The 22782-nt window shown below is 38.8% G+C and overlaps 1 protein-coding gene across 2 annotated transcripts in view; it reads left to right on the top strand.

The window, feature by feature from the left end:
• BAALC (BAALC binder of MAP3K1 and KLF4) overlaps positions 1–22782 on the top strand; it is a 115270-nt gene that overhangs the window by 82583 nt on the left and 9905 nt on the right. The window lies entirely within an intron of this gene.

The following is a 22782-nucleotide window of genomic DNA, read 5'->3' as shown; positions in this document are numbered from 1 at the left end:
TCTCTGTCTCTCTTTCTCTCTGTCTCTGTCTCTCTCTGTCTGTGTCTGTCTGTCTGTCTCTCTGTCTCTGTCTCTCTGTCTCTGTCTCTCTCTGTCTCTCTCTCTGTCTCTCTTTCTCTCTGTCTCTGTCTCTCTCTGTCTGTGTCTGTCTGTCTGTCTCCCTCTCTGTCTCTCTCTCTGTCTCTGTCTCTCTCTGTCTCTGTCTCTCTCTCTGTCTCTCTCTGTCTCCCCTCCCCCCCGCCTCGGAGCAATTGAACAACACAACAAGAAGAATAATTTAAAAGACTGCTGACTGGGAACTCAGCTGATTAACCTGTACATCTAAAGCAGCAATAAATGAATACTGAAAGTTGTTGTCAAGTGAAAGCCACTCTTCATTTATTCTAGTACTTTTAGTCATGTAGCCCTACTAGGACCAGAAGTATTATATCACATCATTATTTTCTACTTTCCTATATTGCTAGTCTGTACCACCAGTGACTAGGGTAGAACCAAGCTGCTGAAATCAAAGCCTGGGTCCCTTTTCTTTCCCTTTTAATTATTTCTTTCAGTCAAAAGAAAATCAATTAGCATTATTTAAGAACCTACTATATGTCCAGCCCTGTGCTAGGTGCTGGGACATCAAGACAAACCTGAAACTGTCCCTTCCCTCAAGGAGCTTAAATTCTACTGGGGGAAACAATTTGTATACATAATGGAGGAGATTTAGTTTGTACCCCTCCCCTAGTTCATTAGACAGAACTCTAGATATAGATATTTTGATGTGTTAACGAGGTGTTAATATAAAATGATGGACTTGGAATCACGAACAGTTAGGTTCTCTGTTCTCTGTTCTCTGACATTTAGTAGCTAGGTCATCCTGGGTAAATGACTTCAGTTTTCTGGGATTCAATTTCCTCATCTGTAAAATAGGGGAGTTGACCTGGCTGACCTATATGGTATATTTCAGCCCTAAATCTATGATCTCATGAAAGTATGTTATCCATTTATTAACATAAACACTTCCCTTATTGAGTTTGAGAGGAGCAATACCAATAGATGAGCAAAAAGTTGGCCATACCCCTGAAGGGCTTTACATAACTAAGACTTGGATATAGTCTATAGCTCAAGTGAGTTGAAGAGAGAACCAGCAGTCAGGGAAGAACCCAGAGCTTCATCTTCTGGGGGAATGAGATGATTTTCTCTCCTCAGTACTGAGATTGGCCTTAGAATCTAGCTGCTGAGCAGCTTACTTAAAAAGAGACAACTTGTGCAACCGGTGAAGTATTTTTTGGGGGGAGGGGCAAGGCAGTCGGGGTTAAGTGACTTGCCCAGGATCACAAAGCTAAGTAAGTACCGAGTTTTTGAGGTCAGATTTCATTTCAGGTCCTCCTGACTCCAGGGCTAATGCTCTGTCCACTGCACTACCTAGCTATCCCTGAAGTATCATTCAAGGAATAATTCAGGGCATAGCTGAGGGAGCAGAGATGTATGAATACAGAAAGTTAATCACTAGAGGGAGGATGCAACATTGAGGAATGGGTCATCTGACAGTGAAAAAGAAGGTCAACTCTGAACTCAAGTGAGAAGTAGCCCCAGCAATCAAGAGTCAAGCTATGGGGCAGAGCTGACCTTGAAATCCAGGCAAGCAGCTCTTCCAGAAGAGACACCATGCCCAATGGGCAGCTTTGTGAAGAAGACTACACAAGAGAGGCAAGTCACTTAAAAGTCCAATAGTAATGGAGGCGTTGGTAGTCTTGGATGTGCCTTACTACCATTGTATTGTAAGTTTGTGTCTGCCCACTCTTCTCGTGGACATTGAGTGTATTTGTGGGATACTATGCCCCACGCTTATGGAGACAATATTTTATAGCTACTTTTTTAAAAATGATGCCATCTTAGAAATGATTTTGCCAAGAGTTAATTATGTCTGGTGACTGATTATTAAGGAAAAGCACACTGGTGTGGACTTGTGAACCAAAATTTTAAGGAGTGGATGTTTGCCTCAATTCAGCATCTGTAAAATGATCTGAAAGAGGTTATGGCAACCCACTCTAGTATCTTTGCCAAAAAAAAGAAACCCCAAAGAAGGCCACAAAGAGTTGGCCATGATTGAAAACACCTAACATGATCCATAGGGTATCTTTATAATTTAAGTTAGCAGAACTCTTTGGGAGACAACATAGTATGAGACAAACTACATTGTAGGAGAACTGAAGTCTTGTCCCAGTTCTGCTTCTGCCTTACTGTACAACATAGGTCATTCAGTTAAGTGTCCTATACCTCAGTTTTCTCTAATGTAAAATGAGGTGATCAGACTAAATTATCTCTAAAGTCCTTTGCAGTTTTTAGATTCTGTGATACTATTTCTAACAGTCATTGTCAAGAGTTTACCAGATGTTTAGAAAAGGTGTGTTTCATTTTAAGTTGTGACATCTGCACCTTCAGTTGTCTTCCTAACCACGTTTCTTTGGCCCAAGAAAGAGCATTGTGATTACTTAATCAAAAAGTACCTGCTAAGGAATCTTGTTGAGTAGCTGATACTTTGTGTTTCTGGGTTCTTACTTCACAGTAAATAAGTCTTTTACAATAATCAGAACACTTTCTCTTTATATAGCACCTCTTATCTGATGCATCCATAACTCTTTACTAACCACAAGGATTTCCCAACACCCTGGGAAAGGAGTCTGTTTGTTTTTTCTTCAGTTTTATTATAAACAAATCGAGGGAGAACACAAGGCTTGAGTCCCATTGGCAGTGAGGGACGTCATATTCAATCATGTGATTCCATGCTCTACTCCCCTCCCCCAGGAATGTTGGAAGATAGGTCATCAACTCAGACCTGTGTCCCCCTGTCTTCATCAGTAAGTGGAATCATGAAACCCGAGAAGACTACCACTTGTGGCACTCATTGTACCAACTCTCCCCCTCACCCCCAGGTCACAGTGCTGGTAATTCAGCCAGAATTAGAATGGTTTTCAGACTCTGGAGGTAGGAATGTGACAACATGACTAAATTCAAGGCCAGGAAAATTACTGCTGGCCATGCCCCAAGTGGTGCAATGGAAGGAACATTAGACCTGGAGACAAGAAGGCTCAAATCCTACCTCTGATACTTGCTAGCCATGCAACCAGGGACAAGCCACATAAACTCTCTGAACCTCAATTTCCCTGACTGTAAAGTAGGGATAATAACATCTGTTGTGTCTACCTCATAGAATTGTTGTGAAGTCCAAATGATATTTTATACACATACATGTATATATATATAATGTCTATATTAGTCATTATTATTTATGATTACTGAAATTAAGCATCTTGGGGTAGCTAGGTGGCACAGTAAATAGAACACTGGCCCTGCAGTTAGGAGAACCTGAGTTCAAATTCGACCTCAGACACTTAACACTTACCAGCCATGTGACCTTGGGCAAGTCACTTAACCCCAATTGCCCTGCCTCCCCCCCCCCCCAAAAAAAAGAAAGAAAGAAATGAAGCATCTCACCATGTAAGAATTTGAGTGCTTACAAGAGGAAATTATGTTTTATTTAGCATCCAGAAAAGCAAAAGACTTCTTCCCAAGAGTGCCCATTTATCTTGAATCAAGAGAGTTGGGTCTTCATTCTAAAGGATAATGGAGTCTGGTTGAATTTTAGTTTTAGTTAAGAGGCATATTTTCTGCCTTCAGCTTTCAGCCTCAGGAATTCTATACTTAACCATGAATAGCAATCAGATTCAGGTGATAGCTTTGTTTTGGCATTAGTGGGTCAGGATGTGAAAATGATGAGGGGAGAATGGAGAAAGCAGAAATGTTTTTGATGAGCGTGAAGGAGATCTGGTGGAAAGAACCTTGATTTTAGTCATAGACCCTAGGCTAAAATCCACTTACTAGCTGTCATTTTGGACAAGACACTTAATTTCTCTGTACCTCAGTTTCCTCATACATCAAATGAGGCATTTGAACCAGGATAACCTTAGAGACACCTTGTATTTCTAAACCTATGATCTGACAGAGGTGGCCTTATTACTTCAATATAACATTCCTTGAACCCGAAGGGAGTGGAGGAGTTCTGCATGAGTGCTTAGTGTAGTCCCTGTGATTCCAGGATAGGTAGGATGCTATTATATGACTTCCCAGCCCCCAGCAGCTAAAGCTGTGGTCAGTGCTGCCTTCTTTCTCTTTCATATGGGACCTCATGTAGTATACCCAGTCCATTCTCCTAAATCTTGTCATTATTCTCTATTCCAATGAGACATATAGGTCTTTTTACACTCACTTCTCTGGCCAAACGCTCAAGAATTCAACAAAGGTGGCCATCAGTGCCATCCTCTTTCCTACTCAGAACCTTTCCTCTCCTAGGAGTCATAGATCATTAATGCTGGAAGGAAACCCACTTTACAGATGAGGAAATTAAGACCTGGAAAGATCAAGTAATTTCCCCAAGGTCACAAAGTTAGTAGCAAAGTTATCACTAGGTCCCTGGACTCCCAATAGGAGTGGGGATCCACAGGATACCCTTAGAACCTGAGTTAGTAGCCCTACTCTGGCATCCCAAATATCAGTGTAAGTATAAGTTGGGGAAGTAGCCCAGAGGGTGAAGGGATATACATACAAATATGAACCAAAATAAATATGTATCTTCCCAACTTTTTTGGTCTGGACTCATGATTATTAAAAAAAAAAGTGTATCAGGGTGGCTAGGTGGCACACTGAATAGAGCACTGGCCCTGGAGCCAGGAGGACCTCAGTTCAAATCCAACCTCAGACACTAATCACTTACTAGCCATGTGATCTTGGGCAAGTCACTTAACTCCACTTGCCCTGCCTCCCTCCCCCCCACCTCCAAAAAACAAAAAAAAAAGTATATCATACTGAGGACAGTGGAAAAAATTTATGGTAGATGTGAGCAGGTTATAACAGTATAACCAATGAGAAACTTCAAAGAAGAACAGGTACAAAAGGTAACATTCAGGAAATATATGCTAGAAAGAGAAGATAGACTTCTGTGAATAATGGATGGCAGATAGATAATCAGAGGGCTTCAATGGTATCCTTCTGACATCAGGAGAAATGGAGGAAGTCCTCTATAACATATTGGTGTTCACCTTGTGGTGGACTTGTATAAGGACAAGGATGAAAATCATACCTTTTGAGGAGGCATGAATAGGTTGTGTTATGCATTGTCATTTGTGAGAATGGGATTTGGATTTCTGGATCATTAGTTACAGTATATGGTTGACAGATACCTGGCCAGAGACAGAGAACACTTAAAGGATTGTAAGAATGTATGTGTCAGGTATTTTGCCAATCTAACCAAAAGAACATTAAATTAAAAAGGACAGGGGAGGAAGAAGACTTTGTGCATGTTCCTCAAGTAAGATACTACAAACAGGAATTTATAACCTTTTTTGTGTATTGTGAACCCTTTCAGCAGTCTAGGGAAACCTATGAATCCTTTCTCAGACTAATGCTTTTAAATGTATAAAACAAAATGCATAAGATTAAAAAGGAAATTAATTGTATTGAAACGAAGATGTAATTTTTCCCATCTAAGTTCTTGAATCCTCTGAAATCTATCCACAGACCTCTAGTGTGGACCCCAAATTAAGAACCTTTGTTATAAAGAATATCCACAAAGAAGAAAAAATAGTCAATAGATAAGTATCTATTGATACTATGCTAAGTGCTAGGGATACAGAGAAGGGTAAGTGTCCCTGTTCTTGAGGGACTCGCAATCTAAGAGGAAGACAACATGCAAACAGCTATGTACAAGTATACAAAACATGAAAAATAGAAAATAATCAACTAAGGGAAGGTGCTAGAATTAAGAGGGATTGGGAAAGGCTTCCTTGAGAAGGTAGGATTTTAGCTGGAGCTTGAAGGAAACTAGAGAAGGCTCTTAAGAGACAGATGGAGGAGAAATGGCTAGTAGACAGGGTAAGATTGGAGATAAATGACACAATGGGAATGACAGAGAAGACAATCTCTTGGAAAAAAACAGAATGGAATGGGATCACTTGTGTATTTAGAGGGATTGGCCTTGTCTAAAAGAAAGACCATCTCATTCCATGAAAAAGGAGTAAAGAGGCAAGAGACTTGAAAGATAGTGGCAGAAGGCATCTGGGTAATGTGAGATGAGGAAAATAGAAAGAAGGAGTTCTTGACAAATAGCCTCAAACTTTTCAGCAAAATATGAAGAAAGATTCTCAGCTGAGGGGGTAGAGGGAGAGAGAACCACGGAAGGTTTGAGAAAGGATGAAAAGGTTTGGAAGAGTTGCTATGTTAAGTGGGATAGTGAATTAATTAAGGATGTGTAAAAGGATTGCCTTGCAGCATTGAGGCTGCAGCTGAGGTTATGTAAACATCAATCTGTGGTAGAATATTAGCTGAGTCACCCAGAAATTCACAGGAGACAAAGATAAAAAATTAGTAGCAAAACCCCTGGAGCAGCTAGATGGCACAGTAGACAAAAGTACGGGGCCTAAACTCAGGAAGACTGAGTTCAAATCTTGTATTAGACACTTACTATCTGTATGACCCTGGGCAAATCACTTAACCTAGTTTGCCTCAGTTTCCTCATCTGTAAAATGAGCTAAAGAAGGAAATGGAAAACTACTCAAGAAAATCCCCAAAAGGGGTCATGAAGAGTGGGACATGACTGAAAACAACTCAACAACAGCAACAAAACCCCAGACCTCTAGCATTAAACACATGTTCAAAGTCTAGGAACTAGAGGTCCTAGTGCAAAGGAAGTAACTTTTACCTTACAGGCATCACTGAAGGTTGGTGGGATGAAACTCATAACTTGACTGTGATGTTGGGTATGTATGCCTAACTCTAAAGAAACAGGCTAGCTAAAAATGGGGGCATTGTAGCTTTGTATATTAAGAGGAAGCCACAAGGGACAATTCTATTCAGGATCAGACTCTCACTAACAAGGAGGAAGTGGTTGCTGAAATGATGGACATGTTGGTGGGGGGTGGGAGTGGGAAGTGGTTATTCCATATTAGAATTTGTGATAGAAGAGTCTATCTAGACATAGTCTAATATGCACCCTAGAATAAGAGAAAACAGATTTTGAACAGAAAGATAAATAGGATCCCATGGGCTAAAATTTTCAGAGAAATGAGATCATGAATCCATTTAAATATCAGTGTAGGAAGCTCTCCAGTGAGGAAACTCCTAATAAATCAGACCAGTAAATGTTCTGCCACATTTGGTATTAGAACATTACCTAGAACACTCAGAAGTTAATGACTTTTCGAGGGTCACACAGCTAGTGTGAGTCAAAAGTACAATTTGAACCCAGTCTTTCTAACTCTAAGGCCAATTTTCTATTCCCTACACATCACACTGCCTGTCTTCTTGAATGATTCATATGGCTGTTTAAGCCATAGTCCGAATATAATCTTTATGGAGTAGTGTGAAACTGTCCCACCCATCTGGTAAAAGGAGAAACTTCTTTATCTCCCCCTGCGCCTCCCCCCCAGTTAATCAATGGCTTGCTCTGCCTATACAAAATCCAACTTGACAGTGACCCCATTCACACTGTTGTCACAGACCCTAGGGTTCCCTGCCCCCCACCCCCACAATTGGTATTTGCTGGTCATACCAAGGATGGGGTGGAGTCTATTTATTAGTAGGATTGTAGCTGTACATTTACCAGATTCCAGTTAGCAGCAGCTTTCTCCAACCTCTCTTTATGTTTTAATTAAGAAGGGAATATGTTTACCTCTTTTACTCTTCCCCAGAAATATGTTTATGGCTAATGTGATTGTCCCCTGGCCCTTGGAATGCCGCAACTGTTCCTGCCATACCTCATGCCCAGACTCTACTACATGTATAGGATTATACAAATATCCCTAGTGTGGCAGATCCCTGTCTGGGCATGTCTCATCCATCATTTCTCAGGGTTCCTAGGAACTAGAAAGTGAATTTATAAACAACAAACCTCGGACCATAAATGTTAGACACACACACACACACACACACACACACACACTCACGAGTTTAACTTTACACGGACAGGTTAATAAAAATTTATTCTTTCAATCAGTGGTCAATAAACATTAAGTGACTATGTGACTATGTGACAGGCAGTGTGTTAAGTGCTGGGGCTACAAATATGAAAAAAAAAAATAGAATAGTCCCTGCCCTTAAGGAACTTGCAGTCTAATGGAGGAAGCAACAAACAAAAGGAAGCAGAAAACGGATCAAAACCTTTCCTGGTTCCTGATAATGGTAGTTAAATACACTCAAGTAAATGATAAAAGACATTGGTTTACTCTCTTCCATCTGGCCAAATCCCTCTATGACACCACCAACAGTCCTATCAGATGTCCCAAGGCTGGAATAGAAGCTTGAAGACTCTAAGAATAACCAGGTCACCACACAAGATTTGAGCTTCAACTTGGTCTAGCCCAGGTTGCTGAGTTCAATGTATTGAACTAGCAAGGTTTTTCTAACAAGGTTACTTTCAGGGGCAAAATCCATAAAAATGTCATTCAGGAACAAATCAAGTATACATATTTTTATCATTCATTTTAAAAAATGTCGTGTTCCCAGTTCTCTCTTTCCTTCCATTTTCTCCCAAAGTCATTGAGAAGGCAAGCAATATGACATCCATTATACATGTGAAGTCATGTAAAACATATTTCATTATTAACCTGTTGCACAAAAAGGCAAGAAAAAAGAAAGTGAAAAATAATATGCTTTAGTCTTCACTCAGAGTTCATCTGTTCTCTATGTGCAGGCGTATAGCATTTTTCACCATGAGTCCTTTGGAATTTTTTTTTGGATCATTGTATTGATCAGAGTAGCTAAGTCTTTCACTGTTGGTCTTCATTACAATTTTGTAGTAAGTATAATATTGAAGGGGGAAGGAAGGTGGGCATCATGCTGATGCGCCTGAGAAGGGAATTACAAAAAGGGTGATGTGGTACTTGGTAGGCTTAATGAATTAAGAATTGGAGAACCTTAGAAAATATTTCAATTACCATAAACTAGTGTTAGTCATTTTTTAACCTGTAATCTTATCACCATTTAACCACTTAACAATCAGAGTAGCTTTTACAATGGAATACTTGTATCAATATATTAATTATTGTTAACAATTAATATTATAAGAACAAATATATAAGCATCACCCAGACAGGCAGGGTCATAATCTCCTCCTACACTATCTTAGTCCCTGGAAAGCAGAGGAAGAGGTTCACAGCTTAATCCTGCTCTTAAGGATTAAGATATTGTTAAGATGGTGATATTCTTCTAGGGTTAAGACTATATGTAGTCTCATCAAGTTCCAAGTCCAAAGCTCCTGTGGGCTGGTGTCTCTAGCCTAGAACCCTGTCTCCAAGATTGCCACGGCTTGAGTTCCCAGGTCTTGGGGACTCCACCTCATGCTCCTAGAATAAAAAAATGGCACACAAACCAGACCAAAACCCTAAGACCATTTTTTTTGAGGTCACAGGGTCTAATCAGTGTGGTGAGAGATAGCCCTTCCACCCACCTTCCTTAGTTCACCTGTGGGTAAACCAAACTTCCACCCCTGGATGCTGTTGGAAAGCGAGAGTAAGCCTGACCCAGTCTGTCAGTTTTATAGACAATCTATTTTGGATATGCAACCAATAGAAAGAGGCTGTTCCCATCCAGGTGGCAGGGGAACACCAGATGTCTTCTCCCAGAACCAGATCCCAGTTGTCTCCCACATGAGTGTTTCCATTTTATACAGCTTGGTTATGCACAGAAAACCCCATTATAGGACAATATAGGGCTTTACCTGCCCCAACATATATTTCCTAATTTATATGTACAACTAATTTTCTCAGCATTGGAGTTATTCTTTTGGACTGTGCATACAATGCCAGACCTGTAGTCAGGAAGACTCATCTTTGTGAGTTCAAATCTGGCCTCAGACATTTACTAGTTCTATGGCCCTAGGCAAGTCATTTAACCTTGTTTGCCTTAGTTTCCTCATTTGTAAAATGAGATGGAGAAGGAAATGGCAGACTACTCCAGTGTCTTTTCTAAGAAAACCCCAAATGGGATCATTAAGAGTTGGACACAGCTGAACAACAACTGACTCTGGATGGTAATTTAACAGAGGTTACAAATACATTTTTTAAATATGGCAACATTCCATAGAATAGCGGAAAGAGTGCTGAGCTTGGTGTTAGGAGATCTGGTTCAAATACAAGCTGACTTCTTCTGTGTAACCATGGGTAAATCCTTTCACCTTTCTGAGCATCGGGCCTTTCACATATAAAATGAGAAGTCATTACTCGTACTCCTTAACTCACAGGGAAGGGTATATGAGGTGTTCATGGAGGACTAGCACCTCGGGTATGAGGGCTTGCCAACCTATTTCTAGGGCTGTTCATCTACCTTTGGTGTCCACCCACCACTCAACTCTTGGCTGTGGCTTCAAGAAGCTATAGCATGGACCGTGGCCACAGATGGCCAGGTTCAGGATAACCAACAGGTCTCAAACTGATCAGTGAGTTAGGGGGATATCTACCCCAAGTATTTGATCCTGGTGGAACGGGTGGATGAGAACAATTTCTTCTGATGGCCATGAAGTCAGTTGCAGCAGGCTCTGTGGAGTGCTTAGAGTTTGGTCAGACGTTGAAGACACCAAAGTCAACCACCACATCCCAGATCATCACTGTCATCTTGTCTTTTATCTTGCCACGTACTTCTATGACTCAGGAAGAGAAAGTGAAGCTGATGACTTGATGTAACTGCGCCCCACGTAAATTCAATTCACTCGCATGTCAGGTCATCACCCATGATGTCTTGGGTCCTCTGTGAGGATGAAGGATGAACAACAACTCACAAGGTAGCTGTATCCTTCTTAGTAAATGTTAGTTGAATTGTTATTTTGATTAAACACACATTTTTACTACATTAATGCTTTAAATATAAAAATAGCACTGGGAGGGGTATAACATAACAGAATCTTCATAAAGAAATGAGCAGAGGGGCAGCTAAGTGGCGCAGTGAGTAAGAGCGCCGGGCCCCAGAGTCAGGAGGACCAGGGATCGGTTCTGGCCTCAGATACTTAACACCCACACACAATAACTGGCTGTGTAACCTTGGGCAAGTTACTTAACCCCAATTGCTTTAAAAAAAATGAGCAGAAATAATCTGATTATCTAACTACCATCTGATAGAGAAAAGGTCACAGAATCAAAGAAACACTGAATCATAGAGTTCAGAGTTAAAAAAGGCTTCAGAGTCCATCTAATCCAACCTATAACTGAGCAGGAATCCCTTCTGTGATATCCTTGAAAATGGTCATCCAACCTCCCCTAGAGAGCCCCCAGTGATGACTCCAATGGTGGCAGCCAGTTCTACTTTGGGGTCACTCTAAGCGGTAGGCTTTTTTCTTAGATTGAGTTTAAATCTGCTTCTCTTTAATTTCTACCCCATTATTTCTAACTCTACTCTCTGGGATTGCCTTGGAACACATAAATGGTGCATTGAATGGAGTATTAGACTTGGAGTTGGAAAAACGAGTTCAAATACTGCTTCAGATATCAACTGTGTGACCCTGAGAAAATAACTATTTTTTTTTCTGTGCTTCAGTTTCCTCTAGAAAATGATGGGGTTTGACTTAATCTCTTCTAAAGTCTCTCAATCTATGGTCCTAAGAGCATAAATAGATATGATATATCTAATAAATAAATGTATATATATATATATGTATATAAATATAAGAGCATAAATAGCTCTTAAAATACTCCTTACCTTTAGACCTCTCTTCTCCAGGTGAAATATTCCTAGCTCTTTCAGCTGATTTTCTTGAGGCAATCTCTATTCTTCCCATCATTCTGGTTGCCCTTCCTTGGACCTGCTCCAATTTTTCAATGTTCTTCCTAAAATGTGATGGCCAAGAAGATGATACAGTACTCCAGATATGATCTGACCAGGGTTAAGTGTTGTGGCACTCTCTCCCAGGATACTAGGATTTAGAGGTAGCCAGATAGTACCATGGAAAGAGCAGTGGACTGAGAGTCAGAATGACCTGAGCTCAAATCTTGTCTCAGACACAGAAGTCATTTATATTTCAGGCTTGTTGTGAGGATAAAATGAAATAATATTTTGTGAATCTATAAGCACTATATAAATGGTAGCTACTATCATGCTTATGGTTATTACAGTTTTATTAACAACCCAAATTGCTTTAGTTTTTGATGACTACCATATCACACCACTGACTTATTTTGAGTTTGCAGTGCCCTAAAGCCTGTGGGTATTTTTCCAGACAAATTGTTGCCTCACCTAGTCTTTATTTGTGCAATCCCCATTACTCTAGCCTGTCAAGATCTTTCTTGTATCCTGATTGTGTCATCTGAAATGTTAGCTATCCCTTCCATTGTGTGGTTATAAATATGTGCATGTATGTATGTGTTTAAATATGAGCTCCATAAAAGTCAAGTAAATCACCAAAACAAAATGCATAAAAGCAATTTAAAGATGATAAGTCTCCCAGAACAACACAAGAAGTAAAAAACCTTGAAAATCATAATACATGAAATGTGAGAAAACCATCCAGAACTTTTGAATGCAGAAAACAAAGTGTCAATAGAAAGAATTCATGAATCTCTTGAGGACAATAAAAATGTGTGTGTGTGTGTATTTACTAAATATCTGTACCAAAGCATAGAATTTGAGAGTTTGATGGCCCTCAATGGCTATCTAGTCCCATCCATAATGGAAAAGGAATCCCCACTACAACAAACACTTTAGAAATCAGAATCCTACTTGAAGACTTTGTTTGAAGACTTCTAATAAGGAGGAACCCATGACCTTCTTGAGACAGCCTAATCCACTTTGGGGTAGCTCTAGCTGTTAGAGGTTTTCCCAGAATTCTAGATCTGCACCACTGCAACTTCCACCCATTGTATCTAGTTTTGCTCTCTGAGGCTAAAAAGAATAAGATTAATTCTTCTTCCACTAGACAGCTATTTAAATACTTAGAGATCTCCTGTCCCACATCCCACACTTCTCTAACCTTCAGGTTAAATATCCCTTGGTCCTTAAACCGACTATCACATGGCATGAACTTGAGACCTTTCACTATTCTGTTTGCCATCCTTTAGAGATTCTGCAGCTTATCAACATTCTCCCTAAACTGTGGTGCCTAGGTGTGGCCTGATCAGGGCAGAATACAGTGAAATTTTACTTCCTTGATTCTAGAATCTATGTCTCTTAATGGGGTAGTTAGGTGGCACAGTGGATAGAGTACTGGGCCTGGAGTCAGGAGGACTCCTCTTCCTGAGTTCAATTTGTCTTCAGACACTTATTAGCTGTATGATCTTGGGCAGGTCACTTCACTCTGTTTGCCTCAGTTTCTTCATTTGTAAAATGATCTGGAGAAGGAAATGGCAAACCACTCCAGTATCTTTGCCAAGAAAACCCCAAATGGGATCATGAAGAGTCAGATATGATCGAAAAATGACTAAACAACAATAATAAAATGCAGCCCAAGTTCACAATAGCTCTTTTGGCTGCCATATGACAATGTTGGCTTGCATTGACCTCGCTATCCTCTAAAACCCTCCAAATCTTTTCCATAAAAACTACCATCTGATCATGTTACCTTCATCCATGTTTTTGATGTCAATTTTTTTAACCAAAGTGTAAGACCTTATCCCCATTAAACTCTTATTAGATTCAGTTAAATGTTCTTGGGCCAAAATAAAATCCCCAGAGGATTCCACTGCCCCAGACATCACTTCAGGTTGATATTGACTCATCAGTATGACTGCACTTTGGGTGCATATCTCTTCATCTGGCCCACAAGACTAACAGGAGAACCTTTGTCAGGCATACTATCTCAGTAGACCACAGCGTGCTATGGATGTTTTAGTTCATTTTTTCTCCCAGAGCTACATTAAAAAAGCCCAGAAACAAAAATAGCTTACTCCAAATGGATAACAATGAAGTGAGTGAATGATTTATGTGAATTCAGTACACAAAGCAATATTTCTTTCTTGCTGAACAAACCATCATTCAGGAGGCAGTGTGTTATCGTGGAAAGTTCCACAGTCTCTGGAGTCAGAGGACCTGGGATTAAAATCCTGGCACTTAACTATGTGTGTGAGACCTTGACTGAGTCATTTAACCTCCATGAGCTTCAGTTCCTTCATCTGTAAAATGAAGGGGTTGGATTAGACGGTTCGGGGTGGGGGGTTAAAATAAGGACAACCCTATTGCTGACACTGCATCCCAGAACATCAAAGTCAAACACTTTGTTTCCCAACTTTACATCAAGCCAATCATACATATGAAAGCCTCAAGCAGTCAATTTATTTCCTAGGATTTCAGATCCCAAAGAAAGTGATGTAACCTCATTGTTGCTCAGCTGTTTTCAGTTGTATTGCACTTTTCATGACCCCATTTGGGGTTTTCTTGGCAAAGATACTAGAGTGGTTTGCCATTTCCTTCTCCAGCTTATTTTACAGATGAGGAAACTCAGGCAAATAGCATTAAGTGACTTGCCCAGGATCACACAGCTATTAAGCGTCAGGCTGGATTTGAGCTCAGGAAGAGTAGTCTTTCTGATTCCAAGCCTGACTCTCTTTTACTGTACCACCTAGCTGCCTGATGTAGCCTTAGCTCAGTATAACAATAAAAACAACAATAATAGATTTACATGTTACCTTATAGTTTACAAAGTGTTTTCTTCCAAGTAACCCCATGCGGTGGTGAATGCAAGAGTTAGCATACTCATGTAACATATATATGAGGAAAATGAGATGCAAAGCCAATTAATGAATTGCCCACAGTGACATAGTTACTCATTTGGAAGGTCTTGGACTCAGATTCAGATCTTTTTAATCTGGTTCCAAACTAATCTGGATCTAACTCTAATTTGATTCAATTTAATAAACATTTTATTGATTAAATAATGCCCACACCAGTCATACTCCCTTCAAACCTAGATTAGTTTATGACTCTCCAGCCTACTTTGCTGCCCTTGCTTCCACTTCCTCCTGTCTCCCACTTTTTCAGCTCCTTTTTATGTGTTGTCTTCACACATTAGAATATAAGATCCTTGAGGGCAGGGTCTGTCTTTTTTTTTGTGCTTGTATTTGTATTCCCAGTGCCTTACACAGTGCTTGATATATAGTAATTGTGCTCTCTATCTATACAGCCAGTCAGTCAGTAACCCATCTACTTGTCTAACTATCTAATAAGAGCCTATGGTATGCAGAGCACTGTGTTTGAGTACCAGGAGAGACAGAACATTTAGATAGAAACCTCTGCCTTAATGAAGTTTGTGGTCTATTAAGGGAATACAACACACATGCAGATAACCAAATTATAATACATATGATAAGTACAGAAGACATGTGTCAAATAATGCAAGAGAGGTTAAAGCTCTGCTTCCATGTAGTCACTCAAATCAACTCTTGGCCTACCCAAAGTTTGGTTCATGTACTACCATGTCAAATAAACTTCAGCAACAGTATTTGAGGGCAGTGGATTTAATGTTACACCTGTCTTGTACTGCTATTTGCCTTCCCTTAGCATTCTCAGCCCTAAAATAGGAAGTTACTGAAGAATTTAGAGCAGTGGAATGATATGGCCAGGTCTATACTATGAAGATTAACCAAACAGTGGTTTAAGGGCTAGATTAGAAGGGCTGAGAGTGGAGGGTGGGGTAGGTACCTGTAAGGATGTTACTTCAGTGATTACAGGGTGGTCATGGGAACCTGCAGTAGTGCTTGACGAGGTTGCTTTCTTTGGCACTAAGAGCTAAACGCACCTACTCTCTCATCACCTGCCTTTTCTAAACTCCGGAAGGTGGAAGGATCACTATGTGATTCACATGACTTTCTTGCTTTCTCATCAGGCTTTAAGCAAAATAATGAAGCAGACAAAGGTGGTTCCCTCAACTTTTCATTCTGTGTCTTGCTGTACCCATATGTGCTTCTCCCACTCTCCACCCCCCCCCCCCCCCCCACTTAGGATATGCTTGTCCAAGCTCCTTTCTTCAAATATTTGAAGAGCTGTCTTGTGGAAGCCAGAAACTTGTTCTGATGGCCCCACAGAGCAGAATTAGGAACAATGGGTAGAAGTTGCCAAAAGGAAAATTTAGTTTGCTGTAAGGAAGAAAACTTCTTAAAGTTATAGCTGTCCCAAACTGGAATGGGAAAGGAGAGAAAAATAGGAAAAAATAGGAGAAAGCAGATGTCTTTAAGCAGAGGCTCAATGATCATTTGTCAGGGATTCTATTGATTGGATTACTTACTACTTAGGAAGGGTTTGGACTACATGAATCTCTGATTCTTTACAACTCTGAGATGCTGGGATTCAGGGAAATGCACTAGCCGGGGAAATCAGATGACAGAGCTTTGACTCTCTTTGACACCTGTTACCTGTGAACTTCTGCAAGTCATTTAACTTTCTTGTGCCTCATTAAAATAAGGAAGGTAGGGGGTACCATGCATAGAGAACTGGACCTGGATTCAGGAAGACTCCTGAGGTTAAATCCGACCTCAGACACTTACTAGCTGTGGGACCCTGGATAAGTCACCTAACTCTGTTTGCTTCAGTTCCTTAACTGTCAAATGAGCTAGAAAAGGAAATGGCAAAACACTCCAGTATCTTTGCCAAGAAAACACCAAATGGAGTCATGAAGCGTCAAACTGAAATGACTGAATGACAACAACAACAAAAAAGGGAGTTCCAGGGTCCCTTACAGCTCTAGATAATAATGATTGCTAGCATTTATATAGCATTTTGAGGCAGACAAAGTCCTTTACAAATGTCATTTCATTTGATCCTCACAATAGCCCCAGGATGTAGGTGATATTATCCTCATTTTACATATGAGGAAAATGAGGCACAGAGAAGATTAAGTAACTTTCCCAGGACCACACAGCTAGTAAGTGTCTGAGGCAAGATTTGAACTCAGGTTTTTCTGACTCCCCAGTACTCTTTCGACTGCACCTCCTAGCTGCCTTTGTGATGCTATGATCCTTCTCTAGAGGCAGCATCATTTATACAATATAAATTTCGAGTACTGAATTGTTAAAGGATTTCAGCAAATAAACTGTAGACAGTTGAAGTAAATTTCAACTGGTTTTAACCTTTCTTTGTATCCCTGACACATTAACACAGTGCCTGGCACACAGAAATGCTTGTTGATTAGCTGATTGAGAGACAAGTATGGTCTTATTTGTGACTCAGCTTGAGCAGGTTAAATGCAGGAAACAATCCATTCAAGATGATTCTTGTTTCTTTCCTTTAGGCTAAAGAATCCTCCACTTATTCCTGTCATTGTTCTTCTGAATCCTATTTCCATCTTCCAATTGCAGTTCGAGCTAAGGCCATTCACCTGTTTTTGAGGCTCTTTTCCCCTCAGAGCTTCAGGTACATTCCTTCAGACTTCTGGTAGAATCTGGAATCAATAGTAGCCATATTCATTATCCACTCAACTGGTGTCCTTCCATATGAGACCCTTAGAACCACACTTTCTCTTCATTCTCTCCCTCCTGAACACAGACTGTCCTCTAGTCCCCAGAACCATAGGTTTAAACCTCTAGGACAATCTTAGTATCATAGATTTAAAGGTAGAAGGGACTTAAGATCAATTCCTTCATTTTACAGATAAGGAAAGGGGGACCTAGAAAGATTAATTTACTTCCTCAAGGTCATACAGAAAGCAGAGTTACTGGAAGAGGTCAGGATTTGAAGCCAGGTCCTCTGATTACAAATTCAGGCTTTTCACCACTGCAACATGCTGCTTCCTTGGGTAATGACTGTTTTCTTTTCTTCCTAGCTAACCTATTTTTCTTTAGAATCAGAGAATAATCCAGTCCAACCACTATCCAAAGAATCCTTTAGAAATTCATGATTCTGCAGTGCACTCCCCCACTCCCTACCCTGCATCACCAGGTCACTTAGATACTATTTACCTCCATACAGCAAGGACCCAACATCCATACTACAATAGTTTTATTTGAGGATTTGAAACATATATTTCTATAACATATTAATGATCATAAGCAACATCCCCATGTATCTATTTTTTTCTCTCTTACCTTATCAAAACTTGCCCCCCTTTATCCTGTTCTCCCAGGGACCTGCTCACTGCTAGATGACAAGAGTGCTAATTAATAGAAAGAATGTTGACGATTGAAATGGGCTTTCATAAATTGAGGTTGACAGTCACAGAAGAAAATATCAATGAGAAAAGTTGGGCAAGTTGAGACATGAAAGTCCCCAAGAAAGTAGGAAGAAAAGATGCATAGCTACATTTGCTACCTGTGTAGCAAGTAACTATGACTCTTAGAACAGGAGTGAAGAAAGGGTGAGAGCAAAAAGGGAATGGAGGGAGAAAAAATTAAAGGAATTCAGTCACAAAACCATAGATCTCCAGTTGGAAAGGACTTTAACAATTAATAGTTGCAGAAAAGTTGCAGGATATAAATTAAATCCACACAAATCATTAGCATTTTCATATAATGCCAAAAAACCCCAGCAGGAAAAGTTAGAAGAAAAATTCCACTTAAAATAACTATAGAATATATAAAATACTTGCTAGACTACCTTCAAACACACACACAAGAACTATATGAATACAACTATAAAATATTCTTTGCAGAAATAAAGACATACTTAAATTACTGGAGAAATATTAATTGCTTGTGGATAGGCAGAGCCACTATAATAAAATGACATTTATAGTGAAAATGATTAACTTATTTAATGCCATACCAATATCATTATTTAATCTAACTGTGATTACTTTATAGAGCTAGAAAACAATAACAAAATTTATCTGGAGGCACAAAAAGTCAACAGTCTCAAAGGAAATAATGAAAAAAAAAGAATAAGAATGAAGGGGGTTTAGAAGTACCAGATTTCAAATGATACTATAAAGCAATCAAAACAATTTTCTGCTGATTAAAAAATAGAGCTAGAACAGTAGAACAAATTAGGGACAAATAAAGAAGTAAAGAAACCTAGGAATTCAATTTTAAATAAATGCAAAGACCTCAGCTAATGAGTTGAGTCCCTTTTTGACTTCTCACCCTTTGCTACTGCTGCTAGGAATTCCAGATATCAGTATGGAAAATAGTTTAGACAAAACCCTCTCAATTTATACCAAGATAAGTTCCAAAAAGATGTATGACTAAGATATAACATCATAAATTAGAGAAACAAGAAAGAAATTGCCTAGATCTATGCATGATAGGAAAGTTCATGATTAGACAAGGGGATAGAAAACATCACAGAAGATAAAATGGATAATTTTGAGTGCATAAAAAATTTTAAAACTTTGCACAAACATATCCAATACAGCTAAGATTTTAAGGGAAACAATTACTGGGGGAGGGGCGCATCCTGTGGAAAATTTCTTTGATAAATATCTCATTTCCATGATACATAAGGAATTGATTCAAATTTTATATAAGAGACATTCCCCAACAGATAAAAAGTCCAAAGAAATGAAAAGGTCATTCTCCAAGTAACAAACACAAACTATCCATACTTATGTGAAAAATGATTCATATTATTAACAAATAGAGAAATGCAAATTAAAGCAATTCTGAGGTTCTACCTTACATCCATCAGGTTGGCACAGATAGAGAGAGAAAAAGACATATTAGAGGGGATGCAGGAAAACAGGTACTTTGACACATTAATGTGGGGTCGTGAGTAGGTACAATGATTCTGGAAAGCAATTTAGAAACATGCACAAAAAGCTACTAAATACATTGCATGCTCTTTGACCCAGCTATACTATTGCTGTATATTCCTGAGATAAAAGATTATATGTACACAAATATTTATAGCAGCTCTTTTTGTGGTAACAAAAAAAAACTGGCAACTAAGGGGTGTCTATTAATTGAGGAATGTCTGAACAAATTGTTGTATTATGAATGTGCTATTGTGCTATAGAATAGGAGGAAACAGATGGTTTGGAAGTGGTGTGAAAGACTTGCAAGAACTGATGCAGAGTGAATTGAGCAGAACCAGAGAAGTTTGTGTAGTATGTTTACATCAATATTATAAAAATGAACAATTTGGAAGACTTAAGAACTCTGATTAACTAGATGATTATGACTATGATTCCAGAGGACTGGTAAAGAAGAATGCAGCCTGTCTCATGACAGAGATATAATACATTAATATGCAGAGTAAGGAATGCATTTTTGGACATGAACAACGTTAAAATTTGTTTTAAATATCTGTGTTTATGTGAAACAGGGATTCTTTCTTCTTTTATTTCTTTTCAGTGAGTTTGGGGAGGTGAGGAGGAAAAATAAATGTTTGATAATTGAAAATAAAATTTAAATAAAAAGAAGATTCAAAGTCATCTAATTTCAATGACCTAGTTTAATAAATGAGCATCCTGAGACCAGAAAGGTTAAATGATTTCCCCAAGGTCACAGAGAAAGTACAGCTACTTCCTGATTAGTACAAATAATGAATGCCATCATTATTATTCAAATGATGAATTATTCAAATTTTCATTATATATTCATTTCATTATTCAAATTTTAACTATATGAAGTTATAATTATCTGCTAAATATGATAATTGGTTCCAACCCAATAAAAGTATACAAAGAAAAAACTTTAAAATAAGATTTAAAAATTTTTATTTATTAACATAACACCAAAGGATATAAGAAAAATGTGTTTCTGACTTAATTTTCTTACAAAGTAATAGAGTAATTATAGAAAGCAAAAAAAATTTTTTTTTAATTACAGAATATATACCTAAAGATAAGCCTACACTTTTTGATATGGTGAAAACACTTTTCCTTTCTCTAAATCTCTGAATACATATGCTGATAGGTGCAAAAACCTTCATCTTTATGTCAGTGAATTTGCTTGCTCACATTCTTACACCATGAACCAAATGCAGTTGGATGACTTAAAGGCTCTATCTAAAATCACTAAAGCTTTAAATGTGATAATATTTTCCTTGCAATATTTTTCAACAGCTGGGCTAAATAACTTGAAAAGAAGTCTTCCAAAACAGCTTTAGTCACTCAAGCTTTCTTATTTGACTGCCAAAGAATTGGAAGAGATCAATGACTGTAGCCACTCAGAGCTCAAGGATTTTGAGACCAATATACAAACATTGGTTTTAATTTTAAAATCCCCTTCTGTGTTAAGCTCCCAATAAAAGTGTTAGGCAATCCTTAGATTCTTTAAGTCCAGTTTGAGTTTTTTCTTTCTTTCTTAGCAATTTAAGTTCTGGAAGGCATCCTTTTCAGAATAGCCTGTTTTATCTGCATTAAAAATTTATTGATCAATGTATTTACCTTCTTCGATTATTTTCTTCAAAACATCAGAATGTTTAGCTGCCGCATGCTCATCTGCATTGGCTGCCTCTCTGGTAATTTTAACATTATGATATTGAAATCAGTTTTTAAAACATTGCAATCAAACAACATTTTCAGTAGAAGTTCCTTCACTATCCATTTCATCTCCATTTTCTTTCATTGTTCTAAATAGATTTTAAGCTTCTGTCTGAATGGCAGCTCTGCTAAGAGGAATGTGGTTTTCATTGTAGTCTTCAATCCTTATAGCTAAAAGACACTTCACCTCTCCCACTGTAACACTTCTATTGGTTGTAGTTGTTTGTAAACCACAAAAAGCTGAAGCATTTTTTTTCCTTTTTCTCTTATTTCTCTTATAATATTATGGGCCATAAATTCAGGCATTCATATATCTTGTTCTTTTGAGTTACTATGACCACATTTATATCATTCAAATACACTAAATTTTTGTCCTAATATTGTGAAAAGCCTCTTCTTCTTCTTCTTCTTCTTCTTCTTCTTCTTCTTCTTCTTCTTCTCTTCCCCCTCCTCCTCCCCCCCTTCTCATTCTTTTTTCTTCTTCCTCATCTTCATCTTCATTTTGTTCTTCTGCCATGCTTCCGTATGAAGTATTTTTTCTTTTGGTCATTCTGTTAAGGGCTCTTAAAAATCAATACAATTGTTGGTAATATGGTATGCTGCAGAAAGTTATACTCACCTTTAATGAGAGGCAAATTCAGACTGATGATGTAGTAGCATATTAAAACCCTGATCAAAAAACATCACATTAATTTAATTTTGGCTCACCTTAAATGCAGCCTGGTATCATTTTGTAATCACACTAAATCAAATTTTGCAGCATTCAACTCACATTAATCTCAACCAGCTGTAATTGACAGAGTTGGAATTAGGAACCAAGGTCCTTTCATTTGTTCAGTATGCTCCCTATTGTACAACACCTATGGTCTCTGAAGAGGCTAACAGAAAAGGGAAGGAAGAAACAAATGAATAGCCTCACTGAGAGACAAAACATTGGTCTTATTAACAGCTAGCACACTTGAACTAACACAGAGATACTCAAATTTGAGGTCAGGTAGGTGGCAGTGGATAGAGCCTTTGGAAGTAGGAAGACTCATCTTCATGAGTTCAAGTCTGGCCTCAGACACTTACTAGCTGTGTGACCCTGGGCAAGTCACTTAACTCTTAGTTTCCTTATCTGTAAAAATGAGAAACCACTCCAGTATCTTGTCAAGGAAACCCCAAAATGTGTCACTAAGATTTGGACACAACTGAAATGACTCCACACTTGCATTTGAGAACTTCTTGTCAGTAAGGCAATTTGCTGTAAAGATACATGAAAATGACTTGGAGCTCCCTCTGGGTGTGTGGGGGTAGGTGTGGGAAGAGTTGGCAATGGAGAGAAGAAACTTAGCAATTCACCCCATGACTTTAGGATACATATCCTGGGTGTGTGTGTGTGTGTGTGTGTGTGTGTGTGTGTGTGTGTGTGTGTG

This window comes from Petaurus breviceps, unplaced genomic scaffold (assembly GCF_028583685.1).
Source record: "Petaurus breviceps papuanus isolate PSGF00001 unplaced genomic scaffold, PetGlider_PUasm1.0 98, whole genome shotgun sequence".
NCBI classification, from domain to species: domain Eukaryota; kingdom Metazoa; phylum Chordata; class Mammalia; order Diprotodontia; family Petauridae; genus Petaurus; species Petaurus breviceps.
Note: the sequence above shows the minus strand (reverse complement) of the source record. Positions and strands in the feature narration are given on the sequence as shown.